The following is an 18,591-nucleotide window of genomic DNA, read 5'->3' on the forward strand; positions in this document are numbered from 1 at the left end:
CCCCGGGAGCTGGTGCTGGGGTTGATACCTATGGTCTGATGCATGCTAAACAAGGGCTCTACTACTGAGGTAATTTTCAGCCTTATTTTTCTTTTTGAAGCCTCCTGAATGAGCTCATAAAAAATACTTAATGAAGAAATGGGACTCAATATGAGTAATATAGGAGAATAATTATATTTCTTCACAATATGCCCTGGAGAACATCTATGAGGCCTTGTAGGATTTTCAGTAACATCTAGGTTTTATATGGAATCTATTTTCCATATTTTAAAAGGTTCAATTAGCTATTATAGAATTTAGTTTTGGAAACTTATTATGATTTTAAATTTTTTGATATGTGAATTCTAAAGAATCACAAGAATACATATTCAACTCTGAAAACAAAACATACTCCAAAGGTAAGTGAAAGTATCTGCAGATTATAATTAAATCAACTAAAAACTCGAAGAACTAGAATTCCCAATTAGATGGAGTTGGAGATTTGAGCCATTAGGAGACTCTTTCACAAAATCTGAGTGGCCCGTTGACCTTAAACAAACATGAACCATATCTTGGCCTCTGTTTGAATTCCCAGATTATGTATATTAATGCCAGCATTAAAAATAGCAGTAACCTATATTGGTCTGATTCCAAAGTTAGTGGTAGTAATTATGCTTCATGAGAAAGTCTGGAAAGTGTATAGCACCTGTTGCAAGATTTTGATTTATAGTGCATTAAGTTTTCCTCAGATTTAAAATGAATCTCTTTTCTAAGGCTGCCTGGAAAAGCCATTCTTTTTGAGAAAACTGTAATATTTATTTCTCATCTCTTTTTCTTCCTTTCCCTATCTTTTCAATTATGCATTATCCCAAAGAGGAGTTCTTATGCTCTAACTTTGGAGTAGCCCACTACTCTTATATGTAAACTATTCACTACCACCATCCCCACTAATAGTAATACTGATCATAGTGGTGATGATATCCCATCATATACGAGGTCCTTAATTTATACCAAGAAGGTTGTATATGATCTCACTTCATCCTCACAATTGACTTTTTTTACTCATAGGTTAAAAATGAGAGAACTGAAGTGAAGCAAGATTTAAAAATGTGCCCAAGTTATGGAATTATGAAATGGCCAAACTAAAACCCAAATTCTTTCCTTTCCAAGTAGGAAAGCTAACATATTCCAATAAAATATGCTTATTGTAGAAAAATTCTTAAAGGTAGAACAGTTGAAAAAGAATAAAGGACTTAGTTCTGATGGATAACTGCTGATGATTTTCACGTGTATTTTCTTTAAAAAATTTTGATGTGCTTTTTACATGAAGAAAAACAATTCATCTCTCATTTATCTTAAAGCATTCTCCCTCCCAGCCCCCAACTCTCAGTGTGGCGTGGGATTAGAAGCCTGCAGTCTGGAGGGGACTGTGGTTAGACATTGCAGCTGTTCCTGGGGAATCTTTCACTCTCTGCTCTTCACCCTCTTCTCTGCTCCTGGCCTCTCCAGGATGGAAAGAGAAGGAGGAGAGAGGTAGAGAGTGATGGCATCTCAGGCAGCTGGTGGGGTCTGCAGCTCTTCCTTGCTCCACAAATGCCTGTTGGTTTTGGTACACATCTCAGGATTAGCTTTTTGTCTCATGGCAAGCTTGTTTTTCTCCCTTATGATGGAACCACTGGTTACTTTGACGAGTCCTGGCTTCCCCGAATGCTGAAGTCTAACACCAGAGAAGCACACGGAGGCAAGTGTACGATAGAAAGTAAGAGGCTTTGTTTAATTTTTTTTCACAGAAAAAAATTTTAATTTATATTTCCGTTTACACACCACTTTTTTAAATTAATTTTTTATTTATATGTGACAGCGGAATACATTACAATTCTTATTCCACATATAGAGCACAATTTTTCATACCTCTGGTTATATACAAAGTATATTCACACCAATTCGTGTCTTTATACAGGTACTTTAGATAATGATGTCCATCACATTCCACCATCCTTGCTAACCCCCTGCCCCCTCTCTTCCCTCCCACCCCTCTGCCCTATCTAGAGTTCCTCTATTCCTCCCATGCTCCCCCTCCCTACCCCACTATGAATCAGCCTCCTTATATCAGAGAAAACATTGGGCGTTTGGTTTTTTGAGACTGGCTAACTTAGTAAGAGGCTTTACTGAAGGATAGTAGAACAGACTTCTCCCAGGAGGAAGAAGGAAGACCCAAAAGGCAGAATCCATGGGATGAGGAAGTCCCATCCCTTTTATATCTAAGGTTTTCTTGGTCCTTCTACCTTCCTGTCTTTATCTTGTTTATTTCCCTTTATCCAGCATGTGATGGGGGATGCAGCTGGGAAGGCCAAAAGGTGGGAAACAGGTGGGCCCTGAGAAACAGGTGGGCCCATGGGAATGGGGCGGGGGAGGAGTGATCTGGGCAGGAAGGGCCTATGTGAATTGATTAGCACTTCCCTATCTGCTGGGAGTTTCTTTATTAAGAGTTCTTTAGGATGGGCCAGGCAGCCTGGGACATTAACTTTTCAATCTCCCAGGTGCAGTTTCTGATTTCCCTGGACTCGGATCCGACTCCATTTTCTCTATTAGACTCAGTATCAGACCCAATTTACCTAGTGACACCACCTATCTTTAGATCTGGTTTGAATGATAGGACTGTTTTCCCTGCTGGCTTTGAAACTAGTGCAGTGTTGTGAGCTGCCTGTGGAGAGAGCCATGTGGCACAGAGCTGAGGCGGCCTCCAGCTAACAGCCAGCAAGACATGAGGACTTCAGTGTGACCCTCAAGAGGAAACGAATGCTCTTCACACCTGCAGGAGACTGGAAATGCATTCTTCCTCCTCAGTTACAGCCCTGCAAAGGACTCAGGACAGCTATGCCTGGACTCTGGATCCACAGAAACTGTAAGGTAACAACTATATGTTGTTGTAAGAGGGTTTTTTTTTTTTTCCTTAGAGATTTCATAAGAGATCCTCATAGTGGAATTTCTGAGCTGAAATTTTCTGATGTACTCTGATCAGTGTCTTGTTCTTATTCCTTGGAGATGTGGCCTTAATCTTCTTTCTGCAGCATTGATACTGCTGGTTACCCGTGATGAGTTCTGCTCCCTCAAATGTTGAAGTATAACATTAGAGAAGCATGCCGAGGCAAACATATATAGCAGGGTTTATTTAAAAAGGGGTAGCAGAGGGAGAAGGGGGCCATAACTGGTATCCTAGGAGTAGTTCTCAGGAAGCAAGGTGTTCTACCTCTTTTATATGTCTTAGGCTTCTTTGTTGTCCTCTTCTCTTCCCCTTATCTTTCTCCTTCCTGCATCCATGACTAGGCCCAGGGAATGCTCTGTGGGATGGAAAACAGGTGGGCTGAAGCAGGAAGGGCAGGATGGAGCAAGAAGCTCAGGACTCATTAATTAACAACCTTTACAACTCATTGTAGGGAGGGGCAATTCCTGGGACAGGTTACCTTAGCAACAGTTGGAGCCAGGCAGGTTATCTTGATAGGGTAGAGGAATGGCTCTGAAGGCATTTCAGTTCTTCAGGGGGCAATATCCAACTTCCCAGACTCACTCATATTGACCGCCTTGATCAGATGTGACTCGATTTACCTATCTATATTAACTGCCTGTCTAATTCTGGCTTCAGCATCACCTAAATCCCTGGTGGAACTCTTGGATAGTGTCCCTTTCAAGGATAAATCAAACTAGATAGCTTCTGTAGGGTTAGTATATTTTTTTCTGCACATAACTTCATGCATGAAAAGGTATGTTTCTTTCTCTACAGCCTCTCACTTGCTCTATCAGGACTATGCCAGCAAGTTTCTTATGTTTTGGTTTTCTCCAGTGAGTGTTAGGTACCAATCTCTAAGTCACCTAAACTAAGCGACCCATAGCATATTCTTCCAAGATATCTTCCTCCAAGCTCTCTTGGGCCCTTTAATAGAGAGTGACCCATGTATTTGTGCATCTTGGCAAGCATCCAACCAGGTAATGTTCCCTTCTGAAAAATATTCCACATCCTAGGAGTGGTTCTCTGGAATTCTGGCTCACTTGCTTTGAGGTGGTGAGTAGGGACTTAAGGTTACTTCTCTGATTAAGGTTACCATCTTGATTCAATATGGTGGGCTAGAGGAAGGCTGCATTCCTAGTTGCTCTGTGGCTTGGGATTCAATCAGAGGAAGTACTGCTTTTTAGAGAAGAGGAATTGAAAGAGGGATTTCATTAAAATTCACCATTTGACAGAGTGTCTTAGAGACTCAGAAATTTGGGTACATTAAACAAAGAAGAAAGAGTACATAGGAGCCGAGCTGGTTGCGACAGTGGCAGCAGCTATAGCAGCCCTGATTCACCACAGAGGGAGGGAGAACACAGAGAGAAACAAATTTAGTGTACAAAAGCCTGAGATCAGAAAAGCAGCTTGAGCTTAGCTGATCCAGAGGATGCACTGCACACTTGTGCTTAAAAGTGTTCTGGTTTCACTGGTCGAGGAGAGTTGAGGAGAAACCATCTTGAAGGGGCCACACTGCTGCTACTGCTTTTGCTGCCAGGCGATCTGTCAGCTGTCTTGGCAAGTGCCTGCTGTGTGACATAGGGCATAACAGGAGAAAACAGGCACAGAGAGATTGTACCTAGGGGGATCTAAGTCAGAAAGGCAAAGGGAGCCCTTTGAATCCAGCGTTTGAGTTCAGCGACTCGGGTGACCAGCTGAAGCTGGTTGGGAATCTGAATAGGTAGGTGTGGATACTCTCAGAGAATAAGTGTGGGAAGGCTGTGTTCATGGGCAGCAGAGTGTGTGGAGGAGTGGTTCCTCTTCCCCGTGAGTAGAATTTTAGGGAGGCTCCTGAAATCCAGAAGCTCCCAGTTGCTGAACTGCCAGGCCCTAGAGGTTTGTGGATCTAATCTCCCCAGAGCTGATATCACCTAACAAAGCCCCTGAAACATGATTAGACCCAAGCCCTACCCACCAGAACTCCACTCCCAGAGCTCACAACAACAACAAAAAATCTTATTTTCAGAATAGTTAAGTAAATTAGAAACAGGACAAAATTAAACATTATAAATAAATCAAAATGGCAATAATAAATAAATGTTTCTTTTATAGTAACATTGAACATAAATGGTCTCAACTTTCCAATTAAAAGACATAGACTGGCAGCATAGATTAAAAAATATGACCCAACTATATGTTGTTTGTCAGAGATACACAGATGTTACAGGAAAAGACAGCCACAAACTGAAAGTAAAAGAATGAAAATTGATGATGTACCATGTGAATGGAGTTTGAAAACAAGCAGGAGTAATTACTCCTGTATCTGACAATATAGACTTCAATCCAAAATTAATCAGAAGAGACAAAGAAGGTCATTTCATAATGGTAAAGGGGAACAACAATCCAAGAAGAAGATATAACAATAATAAATTTTTATATCACAAATGTGGGCACAACCAATTACATAAAAGACATATTTCTTAAATTAAAGCCTCAGATAGATCCCAGTACAATAATCCTGGATGATTTCAACACATTTCTCTTACAATTACATAGGTCATCCAGACATAAACTCAGTAAGAACCTTTGGGCCTGAAAATATTATAAATCAAATGGACTTAGCAGACATCCATAGAATATTTCATCCAACAACAGCTAAATATACTTTTTATTTTCTCAGGAATTTATGAAACCATCTCCAAAATAGACCATACTTTAGACCACAAATAAAAGATATAATTTCTTATAACTTGTCAGATCATAATGGAATTAAATTAGTAATCAACAAGACAAAACCCTACAGAACACATGGAGATTAGACAATAAACTTTTGAACAATGAAGGGACAATAGAAGAAGTCAATGGAGAAATTTAAAAATTCTCAGACTCAAATGAGAATAGTGACACAACAGACCAGAACCTCTGGGACACTATGAAGGCAGTTCTAAAAGGCAGTTTATAGATATGACTGCCTACATAAGAAAGTAAAAAAAGATACCAAATAAAAAACCTAATGAGGGGATGGGGATATGGCTCAAGCGATAGCATGCTCACCTGGCATGGGTTCAATCCTCAGTACCACATAAAAATAAAATAAAGATGTTGTGTCCACCGGAAAAAAAAAAAAACTAAAAAAAATAAATATTAAAAAAATTCTCTCTCTCTCTCTCTGTCTCTCTCTGTCTCTCTCTTTCTTAAAAATAACAAAAACCTAATGATACATCTCAAGATCCTTGAGAAAGACAAACAGACCAATTCCAAAATAAGTAGAAGGAAAGAATTAAGTTCAGAGCTGAAATCAATGAATTTGAGAACAAATAAATAGAAAGGATTGATAAAACAAAGAGTTAGTTATTTGTAATGATAAATAAGAGCCCTAAACCTTTAGCCAATCTAACCAAAATAAAAAGGAAAAAAAAACCCAAATAAATAAAATTAGAGATGAAAAAGGAGAAATCACTACAGACATTATAGAAATCCAGTAGATTTTAGGGACTATTTTGAAAATTTATACTCCAATAAATTGGAAAACCTAGAAGAAATAGATACATTTCTAGACAAAAACAATATGCCATAATTAAATCAAGAGTACAGAGAAAACCTAAACAGAACAATAGTTTGTAATTAGATAAAAGCAGTAATTTAAAAAAAAAAAAGCTTTCCAACAAAGAAAAACCCAGGACCAAATGGATTTTCAGCTGAAATCTACCAAATCTTTAAGGAATTATTGCCAATACTCCTCAAACTCTTCCATGAAATAGAAAGGAATGGAATACAGAATTCCAAATTCATTCTGTATCACACTTACACCAAAACCAGGTAAAAACACATCAAGGAAAGAAACTACAGCTCAATATCCCTGATGAACTTAGATGTAAAAATACTTATTAAGATATTCACAAATCATGGTCAACAGCATATTAAGAAGATTGTACATGATGACCAAGTTGGTTTTATCTCAGAGATGCAAGGATGGTTTAATATACACAAATCAATAAATATAATTCATCATATAAATAGAATTAAGAATGAAAATCACTTAGTTATCTCAATAGATAGAGAAGTCCTTTGATAAAATTTAGTATCCATTCATGATAAAACACTGAAGAAATTAGGGATAGAAGGAACCTACCTCAATACCATAAAGCCTATATGTGATTATCCCATAGTAAATGGGGAAAAACTGAAAGCATTTCCACTAAAATCTGAAACAGGACAAGGTTGTCCATTCTCACTACTCTTATTTAATATAGCACTAGAAATTTTAGCTAAAGCCATTAAGCAAGAGAAGGAAATAAAAGGGCTAAAAAAGGGAAGAAGTGAAATTATCACTATTTGTCGATGATATGATCCTTTACCTAGAAGATCCAACAAACAAATAAAAACACCAAAAGACTGGTAGAACTAGTAAACAAATTTGGCAAAATTGCAGGTTACAAAATCAACATACAAAAATCATAGCTTTTCTAACAACAATGAATCTGCTGAGAAAGAAATCAGGAAAACCATTCCATTCACAATAGCTTAAAGAAACAAACGAACAAACACATATCTTGGAATAAATCTAACCAAGCAGGGGCCATACCTCTACACCTTGACAAGGGTGCCAAAAATATTATATTGGAGAAAAGACAGTCTTTTTAAACAAATGGTACTGGGAAAACTGGTTATCTATATGTAGAAGAATGAAACTAGACCCTTAATATCTCCTAATGCACAAAAATCAATTCAAAATGTAACAAAGACCTTGGAATTTGACCAGATATGATCCAACTCTTAGGAAAAAATGTAGGGTCAACATTCCAGATATAGGTAGGCAAAGGAAACAACTTTCTCATAGGATTCCTAAAGCTCAGGCAAAATGTCAAGAATTAATAAGTGAAATAGCATCAAATTAAAAAGCTTCTGCACATCAAATGAAGCAATTAGGAATGTGAAGAGAGAACCTACAGAATGAGAGAAAATCTTTGCTAGCTACTATTTTGCTGGAGGAATAATATCTAGAATATATAAAGAACTCCAAAAATTTGACACACAAAAGTTAAATAACCCAATTAATAAATGGGGAAATGAATTAAAAAGACATTTTCCAAAAGAAGAAATATAAATGATCAACAGATATATGAAAAAAATGCTCAGCATCTTTAGCAATTAGGGAAATGTAAAGCAAAACTATGCTGAGATTTCATCTCACGTCAGTTAGAATGGCAATCACTAAGACTACAAATATAAACACAAAGGCGAAGGATATGGAGTAAAGGAACATTTTACACTGTTGGTGGGATTGTAAATTAGTACAGCCACCATGGAAATCAGTATGGAAGTTCCTAAAAAGACTAAGCATGGAACCACCATATGACCTAGATATACCATTTCTTAGTATTTGTCCTAAAGAATTAAAGTCATCATACTGTAGATACATGCATACCCATGTTTGTAGCAGCAAAGTTCACAACAGCCAAACTATGGAACCAGATGTCCATCAGTGGATGCATGGATAAAGAAAATGTGGCGAATACACAGAATGGAGTTTTATTCAGCCATGAAGAAGAACAAAATGATGTCATTTGCAGGAAAATGGATGGAACTAGAGACTACTATGTTAGTGAAATGAACTCAGAAGGTCAAGGGATGTATGTTTTCTCTCATATTCAGAAGTGAGAAAGAAAGGTGGGGGCAGATCCCTTGGAAATCAAAGGGAGATCAGTAGAGGAAAGGGACCAAGGGGTGGGAGGTGGGAGGGGGAAATGTTGGGAGTGCTATTGGCCAAGTTATACCGTTATATCGTAGCAACAAATGTATGAACATAACAACAAATCTCATCATTATGTACAACTATAATGCACCAATAAAAAATGTGGAGAAGAAAAGGGTCTTAGCATGTTCTGTACTGATCGCCCCTCACGTTAGAATGCATGAACACTTGGCTCTTGTAATCTCAACTACGAGCCTTTAGCCAAAAAATCTGTGATGACAACACAAAGGACTTTCATTTCACACCTTATTGCATCTTCATCTTTCCACTTTATGGATGCTCATCTTTCTCCAGCATCATAGTTATGGGGTGGGATGCAGAGGGCAGGGTGAGTTTTATTTTTAAAGAAAAGAATGTAAACAAGTAACCTACTGTTCCTAAGGAAGGAGTCTTCCTGTTGATCTTTCCACAGAAGCTACTAACTTCACTTTCAAAGGACAGGGAAAGGAGAAAGAACTCTCCAGATGGGTGAGCAGAGTCTCGAGAAGTCCCTGGACTAAAGGATTGGAAAGTTCTAAAAGGCTCCCAGGGATCTGAGGTTGCAAGAGACCAGAGCAAACCCTGGAAGTTAAGATTAAGAATAAGCAAGAGGGGAAAGGGTAGTCTGTTTCCCGACTCCCTCACCAGGGCGGGCTGGACCAACTCTGTGAGCACCTGCCAACATCCTTCAACTGTAGGTTCATTCTATGCTTTCTTATATTGTTGTATTGTTCTCAAATAAATAGGCCCTCTGACTGCATTGTTCCTTTTTTTTTTTTTTGAGTGGAAAATCTCCATTAGTTGCTTTTTAAAAAAGTAGCGTTCCCATAATTCAGGTGAATACAAAGGGCCACTTGGAAATCACAAGAATTATTTCAAGGCAAGATAAAATGAGGCCCAGCCATGACAATACTTACCAGGTCATGCTCATATGCTAACTGTCCTTGAGTTCTGATGGCTCAATTGTCACTGGTATGGTGACTTAAAAGGGTTCATTTTCGTCTTCAATTGCAATGTAGAACCAGAGCAGGGGACAACTAGCCAATATTATTTTCCACACAGTTGTATCCTGGGGTTTGCTAAAGTACTATCTGGCAGCCAAGAGGAATCCTTCTAGAAGCAGGCGTTGCAGGGGACATGCCTTGCCCTTTTGCACATATAGAACGGAGTGACTTCAGGGCTTTCTCTTTGGTTATTTGCTTGGATATTGCTACTGTGTGTTGCATGCACAGACATACTGTAGCAAATAAGTGGCCCCCATTTGGTCCATCTCTGAACCTGGGGCAGTGTGGAGTGTTACACACCATCACGTAGGTCTTAATAATATTGACTTTCAGGTCATGCAGTGTGGGAAATGCATACTGGAATCTTCTAAGGAAGTTCACCTTACAGCTTTGAATCTTGTCATAACAAACTTCTTATAGATGTATTGGAAAAAAATTCTCTTTAAAACTTTTGGTTTTACTTTGTTTTTAAGCTTAGAATATATAAGTCATGTTAAAGATTATGGTAGGTTTCGAGTGTATATTCCATCTCTCCTCATTTTCTACTCTATTGAAATTGCATCTGCCTTTTGTTTATTATTATTATTACAAAGAAACCAGAAGTTGAAGAAAAACAATGAGATTTTTTTTCTCCCATTGGTAGAAACTGTCCTGCCCAGGGTGCTTCTGGGCTTCTCTTCATTTTTATGTTTCTCTCTGAGTGTTTTTTTTTTTTATTGTATGCAGTTGATTAATGTAGTTGACTACTAATCAATATTAGCAGCCAGGTAGTACGGATATTACTGCATTATAAATGATTTTTAAAGATATGATCCAAGAAGCAATCACTTTTAGGGCTGTATTTGTTATCACAATGTTGACAACCTTGATATCAGGATTTTAATATCCGGTAGGATAATGAAATTTCTATCCAACACAGAATTTCTCTGCCTTGGTACTGAAATAACCGAATATTGCTTCAGGTTGGTGAATGGTGATATTTTCCTGGCCTCTTTTCACATAAACATTTTTAAGAGGGTTTCTTTTTAAAGCCATAAGGATTTCTTAGACGTGAGGATAAAATAACAAAGGAAAGGTGCTTATCTGAAGAGAAAAAAATTGTGTTCTCTTAGCATTCTAGTTGGCCTCCTGCTCTAAGTAGATATGCCTCAGGTTATGTATGGGCTGTTGGTCTCTTGTCTGCAGCTGACAGGAACTGTGACAAGGATCTAAGGAAAGGGCCTTTGTGCAGGTGAATGCTGAAGAGAGGCTCAGAGGGAACCTGGCTGATAAGATTGTTTCACGGGAGAAAGAGAATCACAGGATCTCAAATATGTATGAATTGCTCCGATTGCTAGGGCCTGGGAGGGAAGAAGGCCCTCATTCCATTCCTCTTGCTCCAGGTCTTTACTGGATGAACTCACTGATGGTTCAGTGTGTTTAAAACTTTTTGTTGTCTTAATTTTGTTTCATATGTTAATGAAAATAAAAACAAGAAGTCAATATGTATAGATCCTATTTGGTATCACTAGAAAGAACCACTAATATTTTTTTGGTAGTGGGGGAGGTACTAGGGATTGAACTCAGGGGCACTCGACTACTGAGCCATATCCCCAGCCCTATTTTGTATTTTATTTAGAGACAGGGTCTCACTGAGTTACTTAGTGCCTTGCTTTTTCTGAGGCTGGCTTTGAGCTCATGAGCCTCCTGCCTCAGCCTCCTAAGCTGCTGAGATTATAGGCGTACGCTACCATGCCCCACAGAACCACCAATTTTTATATTCTGGAAATTATTATTGTGGATGCTAGCCTTACACTTTCTAATTTATGATATGATTTGCTATAAGTCATTAGTGATATTAGTCAGTGAACATTGTCTGAGTCTCAACTATGTTCAGTTCCCTAAACTAGACACTCCCCACCCCCAATTCCCAGCTTGGATCTACTGGCACTTAAATACCTGATACCCACTTTTCTGCATGGGTCTAGTTTCTGGAATAGCATGTAACCTCACTAAACTAGACACCATGTTATCTCTTCTTTTGGTTTTCCATGACACTGTCCACAATAAATATTGATTGAACTAAAGGAAAACAAAAACCAAACCAAACTTCCATGCTGGAGAAACTTGCTTTCTAAGTATCAAGGCCTGCTCTTCCCTAGTGAGTCTTGAATTGTTTTCTTCTCTTCCAAGTGGTTCACTTCATGGTAATATAAGCAATAAAAAGATCCCGATAGCAAGTGGTGGGTAGGAAAACTCCAGGAAGTTAACTCAAACTCCAAATGTACTGTAAAACACCACCCTTAAATGAATGAGATGCCAGGAAGGCTTTGCTCAAGTCCTATTGATAAAGATAAGAGTGGCTGACAACTGTGTGACAGGCTGAGAGCATGTAACAGTTGTCATCGCATCTGGGATCTGAAAGGTTCATAATTTGCCTAAGGCCACACAGATAGTAAGGAATGGACCTCAGATACAAATCTACAAGCACCTGCTCTGGAACCTGCCCTCCATCTACTACACACACTCAGGGTTTCCTTCCTGGAAAGCCCTGGAATCAGAGTGGGTCCTCAGAAAGCTGATCAGGCAGGGTCCCTCTGAGAGTGGCTGGTACTTCCCAGCACAAGTCACAGCTGAGGATTTGAACTTCTGCTCCCCTCCTACTGACACAGAATGGTCTGGGGTGGGGGTGAGTAACTACTTTGGGTGAAGTCCATCAGTTGTAGAATAGCAGTTAGTCATCTCCAGTGAACAACAGTAGATTTGAGATATAAAAGCAGAAAAGCCTGTTTAAGACTATGAAAAAGAGAAAAAACAAAACCCAAGAGCCCAGAAGCCGTTCCATAAACATGTTTTGATAGATGGCAGGAGAAGAAGGATGTTATACTTAAAGAAGCTCTTTTGGAAGTGAGTTTTGGAAATTGAGTCAGTTTGGTGTACTAGAAAGAGGAGTTAAAATTCACGAGTGCAGGAGAAACTTGGAAATATCCTAAGAGACAGTGTAATTAAACACAGCAGACTTCCTTCTTCTAAACAGAAAAGCAAAGAAAAGCGGGGTGGCCTGTGGATGTTTCCATCTGAACTTTGAAAATCCTGCTGAAGCCTAAGAGATTAGGGAGTCCTCAGCCTGAAAAGATTCATTAGTTAGAGAGCCAACCACGGTAAAATGTACCCATGACCTCAAGAGATGACTATGGGATTTAGAGATATTAAAGGGATTTTTTTTGAAAAGATACCAGAAAATTTAGGGATTATGAAAAAGAAGTTTCGAATGATGGGTATTGTCATGGGAACGATGACTATGAGGAGACAGAAATCAGAGGAAAATAATGGTATTCTCTATTAGCAGGGATTTTAATGGGTGAGAAAAATGTGGAACATGGGGAAAGAAATACCTGCTCAACCACTACAATGCTTACCCTACCAGTAGAAAGGGCTAAGTCATAGATGGGAGGAATTTAGTATAAAACTGCTGATGTCGTGTGATGCTGTGACAGGAAGCTGCACTTGTCTGTGAGGTTGTGAATTTTCTTGAGCCCATTGGCAAACCATTGATATGGTTGATGCCATATCCCCAGGGGACAAAAGTCCTCTGGAACACTGGCCCGTGCACCAACTCTGTCTCTTTCTTGTATGTGATAGGAACACAGCCATCTTTATTAATGAAGAAGTAAAAATAATGTTCTAGATTTCATATAGGCTACCCAAAATGCCACCTAATTTCTTTAAAACTATAATGGAAACTTAATTACTGATGAGAAACTGGATTATGTGAACAATTTGGACATCGGTACAAGGGTCATCTAGGTCTGTGGTGTAATTTAGTGGACATTCTAACCCAAGATTGAATATGCAGAAGAAGACCTGTGTTTGCCTGGTTAGTGTAATAGAGTTAATTGGCATATCTTACTTTTGGCCCTTGAATTTTTGAATTGATTTCATATAAAATGAGTTTTGACCTTTTAAAGCTTGCAAACATATGAATGGCTTTCATGACTTATCATGTTGGGGCGGGGTAGCTTTAAGAACTCACTTCCTGTTTCCCTCTGCTTCACCTAAAGGCCAGTATAGCATAAAGTTCTCTGTGGAGCAAGAATGGTTTCCACTTGGCCATTAGGGACCATGAGCATGTATAGAATAGAACTGATCCCTGCTCCAAGTCTGCATCCCCTCGAGCAAGCCACCCTCCCAGACCCCTCCTTGACTGAGGAATAGGAGGGGAAGTTCAAATGTACCCCACTGAACATTTTCTTTACCAAATGATCTTTGTCAAACCCAGGGTGGGATGGGATGTTGTCCTATTCACAGGAGGTTTATCCCATCAGAAATGCTTAAAGCTTTTTAACCAGATACTAGATCCAGGTTGGTATCTGATATCTATCAATTCAGCATGTTAAATTTTGAGAATAGGAATTAAACCCCACACAAATAACCATATTATTTTACTTTATGACATCTTTGTTCCCAAACACATCCTGTTCTAAATTTTTATACCTGCCTAATTGAGAAACATAAGCATTCTAATACTTAACACTTTTATGGAGTCTCTCCTTTTAAAATATGCTGGAGTCCCCTGTGGAAAGTTAAGCTGTTTTTATAACTCCTGATTTCAAAGTGTCCTCACTGAAACTGGTATTATTTTATTTGTTCTTGCCCATTTTGTAATACATGGCTCATTCTTTTTTGAAGCAATAAAGGAAAGGAAAATAAAATGGAACATCACCTGTACTACTCTTCATCTAAAGCCATTACTTTTTACCATGTTGAAATTACTCAGTCCCAAACCCTGAAAGTACTATTTTAAAATAAAGGGATTTATTTTAAAAAGTGCAAAAAAATGATTCAAGCTATAATTTTATTTTTTTATTTTTTGTAAACACACGCATAATAGCTTAAAAGCTCAGACCTCAATAGCAGAAATCAGTAGCTTGGGGATTTGTGGATTAATGTAAAATAATAATTGCCAAGGCTTAACAACATCCAAGGAAGTGAACACAATGATCCAGGGCTGCTCCCCACAGGCAGGAATCACTTCCCGGCACATACAGGAGGCCGCCTAGCTGCTTCCTAAAAGAAGCCCACCTCCTCCTGGTGCTAGGATTGAAGGACTTAATCTTTCATTGAATCAAAATTTTTCCTTTGCAACTTACATATTTACAAATTTATAGAATCAGTTGTCTTTCTTTTCCTACCTGGATCTTCAAATAAGTTTACTTTTTCCTCTGCAAATATCCTGAATTACTCAAGGTGGTAGCTTTCCAAGTTTTTCTTCACTTGTGTATGAAAAATACATTTTATAACTCAACCCCTGACATACAAACATACATAGCTTCAATAAATGTTTCAGGAAACAGTACTTACAAACATTTTTTTTTAAAGATTTTTTTTAATTGTCAATGAACTTTTATTTTATTTATTGATATGTGGTGCCAAGAATCCAACCCAGTGCCTCACGCATGTTAGGCAAGCACTCTGTGGCTGAGCCACAACCCCATTCCAACAAGCATATTTTTCTGATATTTTAAATTCTCATGCTTCATTAAAGTTTCCTGATCTGGAGCCACTGGATTATTCACAATCTACTAATGAATTGGTGCTTGGTTAGGGAAATGCTGACCTCGGCAATCTCATCTTAGTCCCAGAATTAGGACACACCTGTAGCTGGAATCCAGAAATGGAGCCACAGGCTTTCTGACCTTCAAGGTGAAATCTTGACTCTATTTTTTGATGTATATTTGACACTTCAGAGGGAGATCAATGAACTTATATTGTAGCCATATCTTATAGGCCTTTGTGACCATTTAGCTACCTGGGGCTGAAGAAATGAGAAGATACTGTCCCCAAAACCAAAAAAAAGAGCCCAAAGTAGCAATAATGATTCGTATGTGGTGGGATAGTGGTGCTATGGGAAACTCACAGTTTAAGAACCCTCCTTATGGGCATCATTCCCATATCTCCATTCCAGGAGTACAAGCACTACCCTGGGGTTAGGAACCAAGCCAAGGGTCAGAACTACACCCAAGGTCCAAGTTCAGTGGCTCATCCTGAAGTGGAGCCAATGGTGGTAATTGTCATCTTGGAAGTCCACAATTCAGGAGGTGGCTTATGCTCCTGGTGACTTCATTATGCTACAAGTAGATACAATTACTTGATGAGCCACTCAGCACTTAACTGCTGCCTCCAATCAGAGCATATTTAATGATGGCCATACAAATTAATTAGTGCAATTGTCAATGCTGAGTCAGCCGAAAGTAAAGTGGAAGGGGTGAAGAAGGAGACTTCTGTCCTTTGAAGAAACAGAAGAGTTGTTTCCAGGAGAAATGGCTCTGAGAATGATAAGTATTGTGCAAAGAAAAATGAGTGTTGCTTCTTTTCACACTTAGAGTAATTATCTGTATAGTCATTAGGTAGATTGCTGCAGGCACTTGAATTAGGAAAGATTTCAGTATATTGTTATGAATTATTAACATAAAAAAGAACGATGACAAAAATTGAGCTTTATAACTGTTGCAAAGTATAGGTATATATCTGACTTTTGATGTGTTAGGCTAAAAAAGGCAGAAAAAGAGACCACAACCTGGGGTAGCTAGAAAGGATCTTAAATATTATCTAGCTCATTCCTTTTGGCAGTTGGAGTAAGCACAGACCATTTTTGGAAAGATGTAGGAAGAAAAAAGTCAACTTCAGCAATAGCATATTGTTATGGTTCATGCCAGAACAGAAACTCCCTCTTTTAGTGGCCAAGAAAGCCCTACCTTACAAGTTGCCCTGCACTTATCCTTTATTTCTCATATGGCCTTCAAATTTGTATTTCATTTTTTAATTTGACCATCTTACTGTTCTCTAAGTAGCTCACCTAGCAGCAGTGGGAAGGTGATCTGATTTTACCCAGCATGCCAGTTGTCCTGGGCTTCCATTCAGGGTAACATTTGTCTAAATCCTTCTAAGCATAGTTTTTTTTAAAAAAAATAGTTGCTTCCATATATTTCTTATTATTGTTATTATTAACTGTATTATTAATAGTCACATTTAAAGTAAGACTAGAGATTGGGTAGATCTTTGCTTCATCCTTCTAACTTCTGCTAAGGTCTCATCCTCCTTTATGTTAAAGGTATGGTGAGAGTTCTCATCTTAATCACATTAATTCATGATTAAATATAAAAGACCATATTATAAGTCTCTCCGTCTTTTTATGAGACTTTCTAGACTGGAGATATCTAATGCCTCCCCTTCAATAACAGTGTGCCAGATGTTTTAGTTAACTTTTCATTACTGTGAACAAAATACCTGACAAGAACAACTTAGAGAAGAAACATATCACAGTTGGGTCAGGAAGGAGAGAGAGAGAGAGAGGGGGGTGGCGAGGGGACAGGGCTGAAGGGAAGATGAACCCTTCCAGGGCATGTCCCCAGTGACCCACGTTCTCTAGCCATGCCCCGTCTGCCTAAAGTTACCACCCAGTTAGTCCATTCAAAATAGAGTGGACAGATTACGTTACAGCTTTCACAATCATTTTACCTCCTGAACATTCCTGCATTAGCACAGAAGCTTTGGCATGACACCTCATTGTTAGAGTCTGTAAACAAGTCAGGATGGCTCCTCATGACCAACCACAACCCCAGTCATCCAGTGATCAACCAAGTGCTGCTGAACCCAAACAGTGAGGGGTGATTACTTGCTTTCTGTTTCAGGTGGTGGAAGTATTTGACACTGTTTATCCACTTGCACTAGTGTATCAGCTAGTTGTGCTACAGCCTTGTTATGTCTTTCAAGGTGCATAAAATTATCAGACTAACAGTTGGAAGTGGAAAATTATAGAATGTGTGTGAGTGTGTGTGTGTGTGTGTGTGGGGGGATTTGTGTGGGATTCAGAGGTTGAACATTCCTGCCCCAGAGAATTTAGGGAGTGGTCTAAATGCTTTCACTACTATCTTATCACTGTTATTCATTTTATAATACATATCTAAAACAATATTTTTGTTTGATAAGAAGAAAAATATTTTGTGAAAGTTAAAATGGAATTTTACTTTTCTTAGGGAAGTTAATGATGGATATGCAACTTGCATTTATGATCTACTAAGCAGAACATAGGAATATCAGTGATCACATGAAAACCAAGTCATAAGACTGCTAAATAAACTTCATTATCTATTTAAAAATTAGTAGTTATTTTGAGATTATGACCATAGAAGGCATGTCATCACATGCCCCACAAAATATGTGCTTACATGTCACTCTGAGAAGGTAACACCTCATTTAGATTAAATGGCTATTCTGAATTATTTTGCTCATGCCCTTGACGTTTGGATAACCCTCTACAGTAGGGGCCGTTTCTTAGGACCAAGGATAAGACTGAAATAGACCTGCCCTAACAAAAAATAAAATGAAACTTAACAGGATTTAAAGGATCACCCAGCAATTAATTGCCAGTCAAAGAATAAAAGTATCTTTTGAGGAAGAAAACATGGTCAACTCTTTATTATGTATCATCCACAAGGTTCAGTATGTATTCATAATGTATTAGAGTGTCAAAGCAGATGGAGAATATTATTCATAATCAAGAAAAAGCAGATACTAAGATAACCTAAATATTGTAATCACAATATAAATACTTTGAGGCTTCTCCACAAATACGTTTAAGGATTTAAAGAAAAAGATGAACATAATATGTGAACCTATAAGGAAAACTTTTCTTTTTCTAGTTTTTTTTAAATTTTTTATTGTTGGTTGTTCAAAACATTACATAGTTCTTGATATATCATATTTCACACTTTGATTCAAGTGGGTTATGAACTCCCATTTTTACCCTGTATACAGATTGCAGAATCACATCAGTTACACATCCACGATTTACATGTTGCCATACCAGTGTCTGTTGCATTCTGCTGCCTTTCCTATCCTCTACTATC

This window comes from Marmota marmota, unplaced genomic scaffold, assembly GCF_001458135.2.
Source record: "Marmota marmota marmota unplaced genomic scaffold, marMar, whole genome shotgun sequence".
Classification (NCBI taxonomy): Eukaryota; Metazoa; Chordata; class Mammalia; order Rodentia; family Sciuridae; genus Marmota; species Marmota marmota.